Below are 14,183 nucleotides of genomic sequence, written 5' to 3' on the forward strand. Positions count from 1 at the left end.
ATTACAGGGGAAGATACTAGACATCAAAAAGGGGTTGGGGGAGGAATCTTACAGTATCCATTGTAGGGAATGGTAGTTCCACATCCTTCAAGCATTCCTCCACAAGTAATGACACATTTCCTTGACCAATCTTTGTTCCACTACAAGTGGAATTTGGATTAATTCTACACACGCAGCCAATACCAACAGAATCATTGTTCAACATCATGTAGACCCTTCCTCCAGATTGGAAATCCATCTTGCACATAATCATGTTGGACTTGTTAAACTAGTAATCAAATCTAGCAAACAAGCAATTTTTTTTAGATTGGAACCTACATTAGACTCTACCATGAAGTATAGCTCTACCATGTGGCCGAGCTAGAACTAGCTCTATCATATGGTAGAGATAGAACCCATTAAAGACTATCTCTACTATGTGGTGGAGTTAGACTTCAAAGCATTCTAGCGATACCATGGTGTCTAGATAGATTATTTTGATATAGCTCTACCACATGGTAGAGCTAGATTAATGAATTCTAGCTCCGTTACATGATATAGTTACATTGATGCATTCTAGCTCCACCACATGATATAGTTACCAGAAAGTAGAGCTAGTTCAATATATTCCAGCTCCACCACATGGTAGAGCTAGACCTCTAGGCATTCTAGGTCTACAATGTGGTTTATGGTACAGCTAGATTGATGCATTCTAACTCCACCACATGGTAGAGCTAGACCTTAAAGTTCTACGATGTGGTAGAATACAGCTCTACCACGTGGTAGAGCTAGTTCAAATACTTTGAGGTCTAGCTCTACCATGTGGTGGAGCTAGAATTGCATTTAAGGTCTAGCTCTACCATGTGGTGGAGCTAGAATGCATCGATCTAACTGTGTACCATGCAGAGACCTACTTCACATGACAAGAAGCAAGGAGCTAGAATTGCATTTGATCTTTCTCTACCACATGGTAGAGCTGTATTCTACCTAGACCACATCATAGAGATGGATGTATTTGAGGTCTAGCTCTACCATGTGGTGGAGCTAATGCAGATCAATAAAACTAATTACTCCAAGAAGAGACCTTGAACCAAGGATCTAGAAAAAAGGTCAGACTCCATTAGTCCTAAAAATCTATATAAACTTGTAGTCTCTCATTCAATGCAATAGAAGTGTTTATGTAATCACGGTTTGTGTGTGAATTGATCTTCCTTAGTCCTTGATACCTAACAATCTATGGTAGGAATCAATGTTTCAAATTCAGGGCTTGTTATAGGAATTGCATCTGTGATTGGAGGATTTGAATGATCCCCTTCTTCATCACCGCTATAGCTTTCGTTTAATCAAATTAAGTTCCCATTCATGATAGTAGATTGCAAAATAATCTTTGGCCATCGAACGGCACTCCATAATGAGTCTTGGAGAGATGAAGTATCCATTGTAGGAAAAGGTAGGACCACATCTTTCAAACATTCCTCCACTAGTATGGATACATTTCCTTGCCCTATCTTTGTACCAAAATCCCCTTGAATTTATACATATACTTTAACCTATAATAAAAGCTATAATCAAACTTATAAGCTTACAGTTATATTTATTAAATAAGTTATAATATAGTAGCATTAAAATAAGCTTTTATTAACTATAAGTTACTATAATAAGCTATATAGTTATAAATATTAATATAATTTAAGTTACTATAAGTTATATAGTTATAGTTGTAGGTTAATATATAGGTTAATGTATATAATTTAAGTCACTATAGGTTACTTATAAACTTTAAAATATATAGGTTTATATATAAATAGGTTTGATTTATATAGCTATAGAAAGTTTATAAATAAGATATACAAAGTATAATTATGAACTATAAATAGACTTTAAGTTACTATAGTGAACCTATTAAACCTATAAGCCAATTTATATATATCTTTAAGTCTATTTATATAATCAAACCTATAGTTACTATAGTTAATCTATTAAACCTATAAGCCTATTTATATATCTTTAAGTTACTATAGTTAACCTATTAAACCTATAAGCCTATTTATATATATCTTTAAGCCTATTTATATAAACAAACCTATAAGCCTATTAATTATAAACTTTAAGCCTATATATATAACTATAAAAGCTATATTTTTATAATCAAACCTTTAAGCCTATCGATTATAACTTTATATTACCTATTTATAAAGGTTTATTTATAAACTATAGGTTATTTATAAACTTAAATTATATGGGTTTATATATAAATAGGTTTGATTTATACAGCTATATAAAGTCTATAAATAAGTAAAGTATAATTGTAAACTATAAACATGCTTTAAGTTACTATAGTTAACCTACATATTTAAATATAGCTTTAATCCTATTTAAATAATCGCTTCACGGCCCATCACTTCATAGCCCATCGCTTGCCTCTCTCTCCCATTCGGGCTGCTGTGGGTTGGGCCAGCCATGCCCACCGCTCACCTCTCTCTCCCTCGCGATTCTGCCCCCGTGCGCACACATGGCAATCTCTCTCTCTTTGCTCCATCTTCCACCACCATAGCTAGGCTCCTTCATTCAAATTTCAAATTTGAATTTCCCTCCCTCTAGTCAAGGGGCCATTCCTACGTGCCACTTCCACAAACACTAGGGTCTTTTCACATTACAATTAAAAAAAGACCTAACGAGGCTTGAAAAAGGTAAGTTGAAGAAGTTATAAATATCTATACCAAATAATGATCACACCTAGGGCAATGTTCAGTCTCAATACTTGTTAACCTGAGGCTCTTGATCATCAATTAATACACACATATGCATAAATTTGTTGGTGGTTCTAGATTTAGAAGGTGAGATGGGGCCACGTATCAACTTGACCCATGCCCAACACATGACCCCAAAAACATCATATTCGACACAAGCCTCACCTTATTGTTATAATTATTCCTATGCTTTACAAGGGTTATCACAACCCTTATTTGCAACCCGTGAGTTGGAATAAGTGCCTATAGGCACGGTGAGTTGGAATAAGTGCCTACGAGCATAAATCCCAAAAAAAAAACTTAACCCTCGCCTTCTTAAACTTATCTAGTTTCAATCGGAGCTCCAAGTTCACTAAATCAATTATAGAAATCTTATATGCCCCCAGATACACTTGTAGTGCAAGCATAATTGTGTTTGCTAGGTTATCATGCTCCACCCATGACAAACAATCGAGCACCCTTAATGCAACCACATGAGACATGGTAATTTTCCACCCATATATAACCCCTCTCGGGGATTACACTGAAGGTATGCTTCAAATATTAAACCTGTAGGAAGGGGTTGGGCATGTAGGTAGTCCACACAATTAGAAACCCACATGCAAAACTAACACATATTGCCACATTGATGAACAAATTTGATGGAACAAGAAACAAATTTCAACATTTAGAGTTGTTTGATAACATTTTAGTAGCCCTATAACCCCATAAAGGTTAGGGCCTTTACATTGACACTTAAGGCAAGGTGATCCAATGGTTTGGATCACCTTTTAGAAACTCTAATTACCCCATATAACAAATTTAAAGTTTAAATTTACTTCCACGCAACCTTATTTGCGTTGCTGGCTCTCTCTCTCTAAAGGCTCCGTGGTGCTGGTTTGTTGGGCGGCTACTTGCGATGCGACTGCCTGGCTTCAGCTACTCTCTTTTTGCAGGCAAAGATCCAAGCCATTTGCCACGTACACATCGCTAGTCAGTGACCATTCCTCAGGAGCGTAGATTCAGTCGGCGACCATTCCTCAGGACCATACTTCTTGGTTCCTGCGAGATGCATCAAGGCCACCCTTGAACTTGGTGTCTCCGGAGGGACTGAGGGGGGTCTTGGTCTGGATCTTCTTGGCACTGCTAGCCTCTACTCTATAAGAGTGAGATGGGCGCTTGACAACCAGCACTGCAGCTCCATGCACCTGGCAGAGGTCATCCCTGTGCACCCCTCTGCTCTGGAGATATTGGCTCAGCTTCAAGTAGATTTCTACTGCTTCTGCTCTCTACTGGCCTGTACCAGCTTTTCACTACCCAATCTTCTTGGCCGTATCAGTTTCAATATCTTCTCCCCCGTATCAGTTTCAACATCACCATTCAATTTGCTAAGAAGTGCAACCCAAATCTGTATCAGGTTTTTTCTGTTCAACCATTCCTGATTTTTTGAATTCTTGCATGCTTTTATTTTCTACTCTATGTCAATGTGTATGATCTGAATTTTAATTGACATGTTCAAAACTTTAAATCTGATCATAGATATTGATTTAATATGAGACAAAAATATGTGTACCTTGTTGTATCGTTGAATTTGATAATGAATGCGGTGATGTCCAAGTGCTAGTTGTCAATGACAAGATGGGAAAGTAGGTTTGTATTACATAAGTGACATGGACGTCAAGGAAAATTTGAAAAAGAGCAAGACCATTTTAAATTCTTAAAGGGCGGGATAATTTGAATTTAAAATTGGGCGGGATAATTTGAATGCTCTACCACATGCTAGAGCTGGAGAAATGCATTCTAGCTCTACCACATGGTAGAGCTGGAGTTGAAATGACTTAAACTAGTGCAAGATGACTTGAAATGACAAACCATCCATCTAGTATCGTACCTCTATCTTGACTTGAAGAGTCAAAAATCACCTACTCTTACCTACTAGCCCTTTCAAGGTTCTATCCTAAAGCATGCACAAAAGACCCCTTTCCACCTTCTTCATAGCATAGCTTCTCCCCTCTCTCCTTGCTTGAAATTGTACTTTCTTGCTCTTACACTCTATGCATGAGATCTATGCAAGAGAGCTCTCATAATAATGCAAGATGTAGCTCCTAATGCAAGACCTCGGGGGGTGCACCTCAAAAAATGTAAGTCTACCACGTGCGATCATTAGGTGGGGTTTTTTTAATCCAAAATATTGGGTAAATTTACAGAAATACAATTACAAGAGGGGTATTTTAATTGTACTTTGGAAAAAAACCCGTAAGTCTATAAAGAAAAAGGGGTAGTTTTATTAGCTCAAAATTCACAAATAAGGGGTTTTTTAAATACCCCTTGAACGCACGTCGTAGGAGGGGCTTCCATATAGTGCACCCCCCGAGTGCAAGACCTAGCTCTATGCATGAGAGCTCTTTCACTTTTTACATGAGATCTATCCATGGGAGCTCTTATAATAATGCAAGATATAGCTCTATGTATGAGAGCTCTTATAATAATTAATGCAAGATCTAACTCTATGCATGCAATCTCTATGTATGAGAGCTCTTAATGCAAGACTTAGCTCTATGCATGAGAGCTCTTTCACTCTATACATGAGATCTATCCATGGGAGCTCTTATAATAATGCAAGATATAGCTCTATGCATGACATGTATGTAAGAGAGCTCTCATAATAATGCAAGATCTAACTCTATGCATGTGAGATCTATGTATGAGAGCTTTGAATGCAAGACCTAGCTCTATGCATGAGAGCTCTTTCACTCTATACATGAGATCTATCCATGGGAACTCTTTTAATAATGCAAGATACAGCTCTATGCATGCGAGCTCTATGTATGAGAGATCTTAATGTAAGACCTAGCTCTATGAATGAGCGCTCTAATGCAAGACCAAGCACAATGCATGGGAGCTCTATGTATGAGAGCTCTTAATGTAAGACCTAGCTCTTTGCATGAGAGCTCTAGTGCAAGACCAAGATCTCTATAGCTCTCATGCATGATAAGAGAGATCTCTATAGCTCTCATGCATGATATGAGAGATCTATGCATATGAGAGCTATTAATGCATGAGAGCTCTTACAATGCAAGAGGGATCTCATGCGCATGAGACCTCTTAGAATACAAGAGAGCTCCATGCATAAGATCTCATGTATGATAACTCTATATGCATGAGAGCTCATTGATATGCAGAAGAGCTCTCATGCATGAGATATATATGCATGATAGCCCTCTATGCATAGGAGCTCTCACAATGACTCACACTTGATAATAGCTAATCTATATGCATGAGAGCTCTCTATGCAGGAGATTTGCGATCTATATGCATGGGAGCTCTCACAATGAATCACACACAATGATAGCTCTATATTTATGAGATCTATATGCATGGATCTCTCATGGCTGAAATCCACGCTTGAGAGCTTTATGTAAGATCTCTCACAATGCATGAAAACTCTCTATGCATGAGAGCTCTCACACCTTGCGTAGATATATCCTAGATCTATATGCATGAGAGCCCTCTATGCATAATCGATAACACATGCATCAGAGTAAATAAAAGTATGTAAATAATTCTCTATTGTGTTATTCTCTTGACCTCACATCCTGACCATGCTTTGGTGTTAGGTCCTCCCCACCTACCGAGTTGTGGAATGGCTGCAAGAGATCTCTATGCATAAGATCTCTTATTTTCATTTATTTGCATTGAGTGTACGAGCTCTCGTGCATTGCATGATATCTCTATATGCATGTGAGTTCTCTATCCATGAGAGCTCTCATTTATTAAGAGTTCTTTTGCATGAGAGCTCTCATACATGAGTGTAAGCGCTTTTGCATGAGAGCTCTCATTTTCATGAGTGTAAGCGCTCTCATACATGAGAGCTACATAGAGTTCACATGCATTGAGCTCATGCATGTGAGAGATTGTTATGCCTAGAGTGATCACATGCATGAGCTCAATACATAAGATCTCTCACATGTAAGAGCTTAATGCATGGATCTCTCACATACACACTGCTCTCAATGCATAGAGCTCTCAAATGCATAGAACTCTCAGTGCATAGAGATCTCACATGCACATATCTCTCAATGCATAGAGCCCAATGTATGATAAGATACTGAAACATAGTTCATAATATGGTTTTAATTGAAATTTTGCTGTATAGAAAATGTGGATATGGGAACGAGAAGATGATACTAGTGGTCGGAAGGCAACACAACATGACGAAGTAACATTGATAATAACCCAAACGAATCCACTCTCCAAGCCCTCATCTCAAGAAATATGGATCTAGCAGATGGATTTAGTACATGATGTAGAGGATTGTCCCCTTTCAAGCCTCCATCTATGCCCCTATCTATGCCCATGTCACTACTTTTATCCTGTCATTTATCGTAATCATCTTCGACGATCCTCTCGTAACCCTTCCCATGTTTTCTTCGCCATTCTTAGCTCCATGCACCTGGCGGAGTTCACCAGTATTGCTTGGGAGGTCATCCCTGTGCACCCCTCTGCTTTGGAGATATTGGCTCAGCTTCAAGTAGATTCTTGACTATCTACTGCTTCTACTCTCTACTGGCTTGTACCAGCTTTTCACTACCCAATCTTCTTGCCCGTATCAGTTTCAATATCTTCTCCCCCGTATCAGTTTCAACATCACCATTGCTAAAAAGTGCAACCCAAATCTGTATCAGGTTTTTTCTCTTCAACCATTCCTGATTTTTTGAATTCTTGCATACTTTTATTTTCTACTCTATGTCAATGTGTATGATCTAAATTTTAATTGACATGTTCAAAACTTTAAATCTAATCATACATAATGATTTAATGATTTAATATGAGACAAAAATATGTGTACCTTGTTCATATTTTTGTTGACATGTTCAAAACTTTAAATCATTATCTAATCATAGATAATGATTTAATGATTTAATATGAGACAAAAATATGTGTACCTTGTTCATATTTTTGTCTCATATTAAATCATTAAATCATTATCTAATCATAGATAATGATTTAATATGAGACAAAAATATGTGTACCTTGTTGTATCGTTGAATTTGATAATGGATGCGGTGATGTCCAAGTGCTAGTTGTCAATGACAAGATGGGAAAGTAGGTTTGTATTACATAAGTGACATGGATGTCAAGGAAAATTTGAAAAAGATCAAGACCATTTTAAATTCTTAAAGGGCGGGATAATTTGAATTTAAAATTGGGCAAGATAATTTGAATGCTCTACCACATGCTAGAGCTGGAGAAATGCATTCTAGCTCTACCACATGGTAGAGCTGGAGTTGAAATGACTTAAATTAGTGCAAGATGACTTGAAATGACAAACCAATCATCTAGTATCGTACCTCTATCTTGACTTGAAGAGTCAAAAATCACCTACTCTTACCTACTAGGCCTTTCAAGGTTCTATGCTATGGCTGACCTTATTAGTCACACCCATTTAAGTCTAGCTCTACCACATGGTTCCACTCCAGCTAGACTTTAGAGTGTTCTAGCTCTACCATGTGGTACAGCTACATTTATGCAACAAAAGATTTGTGAGACAATCTGGGTATGCATAGTGAATTGATTCTTCTCTCTGTATGGGTGTCTTCAAATAAGCACTGCTTGTGTCCCAATGCTTGTGTCCCAATGGTAGCCAAGAACATTGCTAAGCCCGCTATGGAAGCTCCCTTGTCCTAGAGCATGCACAAAAGACCCCTCTCCACCTTCTTCACTCCGTGCATGGATTTGGGCATCACAATCACAAACTTAATTACTCCAAGAAGAGACCTTCTTCACATGATTAGAACCAAGGATCTAGAAAAAAGTTCAGACTCCATTAGTCCTAAAAATCTATATAAACTTGTAGTCTCTCATTCAATGCAATAAAAGTGTTTATGTAAATTGATCTTCCCTAGTCCTTGATACCTAACAATCTATTGTAGTCTCTCATTCAATGCAATAGAAGTGTTTATGTAATCATTGTTTGTGTGTAAATTGATCTTCCCTAGTCCTTGATACCTAACAATCTATGGTAGGAATCAATGTTTCAAATTCAGGGCTTGTTATAGGAATTGCATCTGTAATTGGAGGATCAGAATGATCCCCTTCTTCATCACCGCTATAGCTTTCGTTTGATCAAATTAAGTTGCCATTCATGATAGTAGATTGCAAAATAATCTTTGGCCATCGAACGGCACTCCATAATGAGTCTTGGAGAGATGAAGTATCCATTGTAGGAAAAGGTAGGACCACATCTTTCAAACATTCCTCCACTAGTATGGATACATTTCCTTGCCCTATCTTTGTACCAAAATCCCCTTGAATTTATACATATACTTTAACCTATAATAAAAGCTCTAATCAAACTTATAAGCTTACAGTTATATTTATTAAATAAGTTATAATATAGTAGCATTAAAATAAGCTTTTATTAACTATAAGTTACTATAATAAGCTATATAGTTATAAATATTAATATAATTTAAGTTACTATAAGTTATATAGTTATAGTTGTAGGTTAATATATAGGTTAATGTATATAATTTAAGTCACTATAGGTTATTTATAAACTTTAAATTATATAGGTTTATATATAAATAGGTTTGATTTATATAGCTATAGAAAGTTTATAAATAAGATATATTAAGTCTATTTATATAATCAAACCTTTAGTTACTATAGTTAATCTATTAAACCTATAAGCCTATTTATATATCTTTAAGTTACTATAGTTAACCTATTAAACCTATAAGCCTATTTATATATATCTTTAAGCCTATTTATATAAATAAACCTATAAGCCTATTAATTATAAACTTTAAGCCTATATTTATAACTATAAAAGCTATATTTTTATAATCAAACCTTTAAGCCTATCGATTATAACTTTATATTACCTATTTATAAAGGTTTATTTATAAACTATAGGTTATTTATAAACTTAAATTATATGGGTTTATATATAAATAGGTTTGATTTATACAACTATATAAAGTCTATAAATAAGTAAAGTATAATTGTAAACTATAAACATGCTTTAAGTTACTATAGTTAACCTACATATTTAAATATAGCTTTAATCCTATTTAAATAAGAGCAACTTCCCTAGCACAAGTCCGTGTGGTCCATTCTCTGATGGGGTCCCGGATCATCAACTTCTAACTGTCCGAATCCGGGTTCTCGAAAAAGATGCACGAGCGTGGCAAATGGTGAAAATTTCCAACCGTGGCGCAAACGGCACCGAAGAGGCATGAAAATCAAATCATGCATGGAAAAATGTGTGGCAAGCAACCCAGATCTTTCTTGTTGTGTTCAGATGCGATTCGGACTCATTTCCGATCCGAAACTCTGTTATGGCAATTTTGCACTATCTTCGCCCCGGGACCCAACTTTGATGCACTACGAGAAGTGATTACGATGCCCGAATCCATGCACGGAGGGATGTGGACATAGAGCAACTTCCCTAGCACAAGTCCATGTGGTCTGTTCTCTGATGGGGTCCCGGATCCTCAACTTCTAACTGTCCGAATGTGGGTTCTCAAAAAAGATGCACGAGCGTGGTAAATGGTGGAAATTTCGAACCGTGGCCCAAACGGCACCGAAGAGGCATGAAAATCGAATCATGCATGGACAAATGTGTGGCAAGCAACCCGGATCTTTCTTGTTGTGTTCAGATGCGGTTCGGACTCATTTCCGATCCGAAACTTTGTTATGGGGGGCGATTTTGGACTATCTTCGCTGGGACCCAACTTTGACGCACTCAGAGAATTGATTATGATGCCAAAATCCATGCACGGAGTGATGTGGACATAGAGTAATTTCCCTAGCACAAGTCCGTGTGGTCCGTTCTCTGATGGGGTCCCGGATCCTCAACTTCTAACTGTCCGAATCCCGGTTCTCGACGAAAAAGATGCACGAGCGTGGCAAATGGCAAAAATTTCCAACAGTGGCCCAAATGGCACCGGAGAGGCATGAAATTCCAAACATGCATGGACAAATGTGTGGCAAGCAACCCGGATCTTTCTTGTTGTGTTCAAATGCGATTCGGAATCATTTCGGACCCGAAACTCTGTTATGGCGATTTTACACTATCTTCGCCAGGACCCAGCTTTGACGCGCTCGGAGAATTGATTGTGATGCCAAAATCCATGCACGGAGTGATGTGGACATAGAGTAATTTCCCTAGCACAAGTCCGTGTGGTCCGTTCTCTGATGGGGTCCCGGATCCTCAACTTCTAACTGTCCGAATCCGGGTTCTCGAGATGAAAAAGATGCACGAGCGTGGCAAATGGCAAAAATTTCCAACAGTGGCCCAAATGGCATCGGAGAGGCATGAAATTCGAAACATGCATGGACAAATGTGTGGCAAGCAACCCGGATCTTTCTTGTTGTGTTCAAATGCGATTCGGAATCATTTCGGACCCGAAACTCTGTTATGGCGATTTTGAACTACCTTCGCCCGGGGACCTAACTTTGACGCGCTGGAAGAATTGATTGTGATGCCCAAATCCATGCACCGAGTGATGTGGACATAGAGTAACTTTCCTAGCACAAGTTCGTGTGGTCCATTCTCTGATGGGGTCCCGGATCCTCAACTTCTAACTGTTCGAATCCGGGTTCTCGAAAAAGATGCACAAGCGTGGCAAATGGCGGAAATTTCCAACCGTGGCCCAAACGGCACCGAAGAGGCATGAAAATCGAATCATGCATGGAAAAATGTGTGGCAAGCAACCCGGATCTTTCTTGTTGTGTTCAGATGCGATTCGGACTCATTTCGGATCCGAAACTCTGTTATGACGATTTTGCACTGTCTTCGTCTCGGGACCAACTTTGACGCACTGCGAGAAGTGATTGCGATGCCCAAATCCATGCATGGAGTGATGTGGATATAGAGAAACTTCCCTAGCACAAGTCCGTGTGGTCTGTTCTCTGATGGGGTCCCGGATCCTCAACTTCTAACTGTCCGAATCCGGGTTCTCAAAAAAGATGCACGAGCGTGGCAAATGGCAAAAATTTCCAACCGTGGCCCAAACGGCGCTGAAGAGGCATGAAAATTGAATCATGCATGCACAAATGTGTGGCAAGCAACCGGGATCTTTCTTGTTGTGTTCAGATGTGGTTCGGACTCATTTCGGATCTGAAACTTTGCTATGGGGGGCGATTTTGCACTATCTACGCCGCCGGGAACCAACTTTGACGCGCTCGGAGAACTGATTGTGATGCATAAATCCATGCACGGAGTGATGTGGACATAGAGCAACTTCCCTAGCACAAGTCCGTGTGGTCCGTTCTCTGATGGGCTCCCAGATCCTCAACTTCTAACTGTCCGAATCCGGGTTCTCGACGAAAAAGATGCACGAGCGTGGCAAATGGCAAAAATTTCCAACAATGGCCCAAATGGCGTCGAAGAGGCATGAAATTTGAATCATGCATGGACAAATGTGTGGCATGCAACCCGGATCTTTCTTGTTGTGTTCAGATGCGATTCGGACTCATTTCGGACCCGAAACTCTGTTATGACGATTTTGCACTATCTTCGCCCGGGGACCCATCTTTGAGGTGCTCGGAGAATTGATTGTGATGCCAAAATCCATGCACAGAGTGATGTGGACATAGAGCAACTTCCCTAGCACAAGTCCGTGTGGTCCGTTCTCTGATGGGGTCTCGGATCCTCAACTTCTAGCTGTCCGAATCTGGGTTCTCGAAAAAGATGCACGAGCATGGCAAATGGCAGAAATTTCTAGCCGTGGCCCAAATGGCCACCGAAGAGGCACGAAAATCGAATCATGCATGGAAAAATGTGTGGCAAGCAACCCGGATCTTTCTTGTTGTGTTCAGATGCGATTCGGACTCATTTCGGATCCGAAACTCTGTTATGACGATTTTGCACTGTCTTCGTCTCGGGACCAACTTTGACGCACTGCGAGAAGTGATTGCGATGCCCAAATCCATGCATGGAGTGATGTGGATATAGAGAAACTTCCCTAGCACAAGTCCGTGTGGTCCGTTCTCTGATGGGGTCCCGGATCCTCAACTTCTAACTGTCCGAATCCGGGTTCTCAAAAAAGATGCACGAGCGTGGCAAATGGCAAAAATTTCCAACCGTGGCCCAAACGGCGCTGAAGAGGCATGAAAATTGAATCATGCATGCACAAATGTGTGGCAAGCAACCCGGATCTTTCTTGTTGTGTTCAGATGTGGTTCGGACTCATTTCGGATCTGAAACTTTGCTATGGGGGGCGATTTTGCACTATCTTCGCCGCCGGGACCCAACTTTGACGCGCTCGGAGAACTGATTGTGATGCATAAATCCATGCACGGAGTGATGTGGACATAGAGCAACTTCCCTAGCACAAGTCCGTGTGGTCCGTTCTCTGATGGGCTCCCAGATCCTCAACTTCTAACTGTCCGAATCCGGGTTCTCGACGAAAAAGATGCACGAAACCCAATAGGAGAAAAGTGCCTTGGCTTGTTGATCTTATTGTGGAGTCACTGAGCTTACCCTTACGCTGGTGGTGGATCCGTGTCCACGTCTGCTGGAAAGATGGTATCAATTTCTTCAGGATGCAGGGACAACCCTTCACAAAAATCGGCCTCTGGAGAAGGTGGTAGAGGAAGGAGTGCTTCCTCGCTAAAATATGGCATTGGCTCTATGGGAAGGTTAAGCAGACAATTTCGATTTTGGAACTGCGCAATATAGGTACTCATATTGATCCAATATTGACATGTTGAGGCTTGGGGAAGGAGGGCTTGCAAGATAGGTGGTTGCAAGTCATTTAAGCATGTATCCCTCCATTGTTGTGCTTGAACCTCCTCAGGTAATCTACGTTGATTTGGTCCTCTCTCTGGTATTCTCACATTAAGAAGATTATGGCGTTGGGGTGTAATTCCCACAATTTGTTTCATTAAGCCCGTGCCATATCGTCTAAAGTAAGAGCGGAATATCCAAAAAATGTGTGAAGCTTCTCCTAATACGAGTCGTGCACACTCTTGACAACGTGGAAATGGGTGATGCTGTTGATAGAATAACGTGACAAAGTGATGCCCACAGCAATTTTCACCTAAGGGAGCATAGAAGTACCTAGAATGAGTTTGAAAAGGAGGAGCACTATAACCCCCGCGATGATCAGGTCGAGTACTATCAGGGTCAATGCATGGTGGACATGTATCTCGCCAAATATCCATTAGGAGTTATCTGGACGTAGAACAATGAAATTTAGAAGCACTCATATCCATCATTAAAATCCCAATCAAAAACATTATAGATAAGATCATCTCAAAAAGAACACAATCCTCTAAAGGCATAAGGAACCACACTATTCAAACATCGACCTACCAAAGAGCTTCAATTGTAGTGTTAATGCCTTATCTTTGGTTTTAGGTATGTCCTTCTTAAGAGGTGGGAATTTTAGCAACTGTCGAGGAATTTGAGCAAGATAAGAGGATTTCGGCATTGAAGTGCTAGAATCTATGCTCAAAAGAGAC

This window comes from Cibotium barometz, chromosome 41 (assembly GCF_041138505.1).
Source record: "Cibotium barometz isolate CiBa-2024 chromosome 41, ASM4113850v1, whole genome shotgun sequence".
NCBI lineage: Eukaryota > Viridiplantae > Streptophyta > Polypodiopsida > Cyatheales > Cibotiaceae > Cibotium > Cibotium barometz.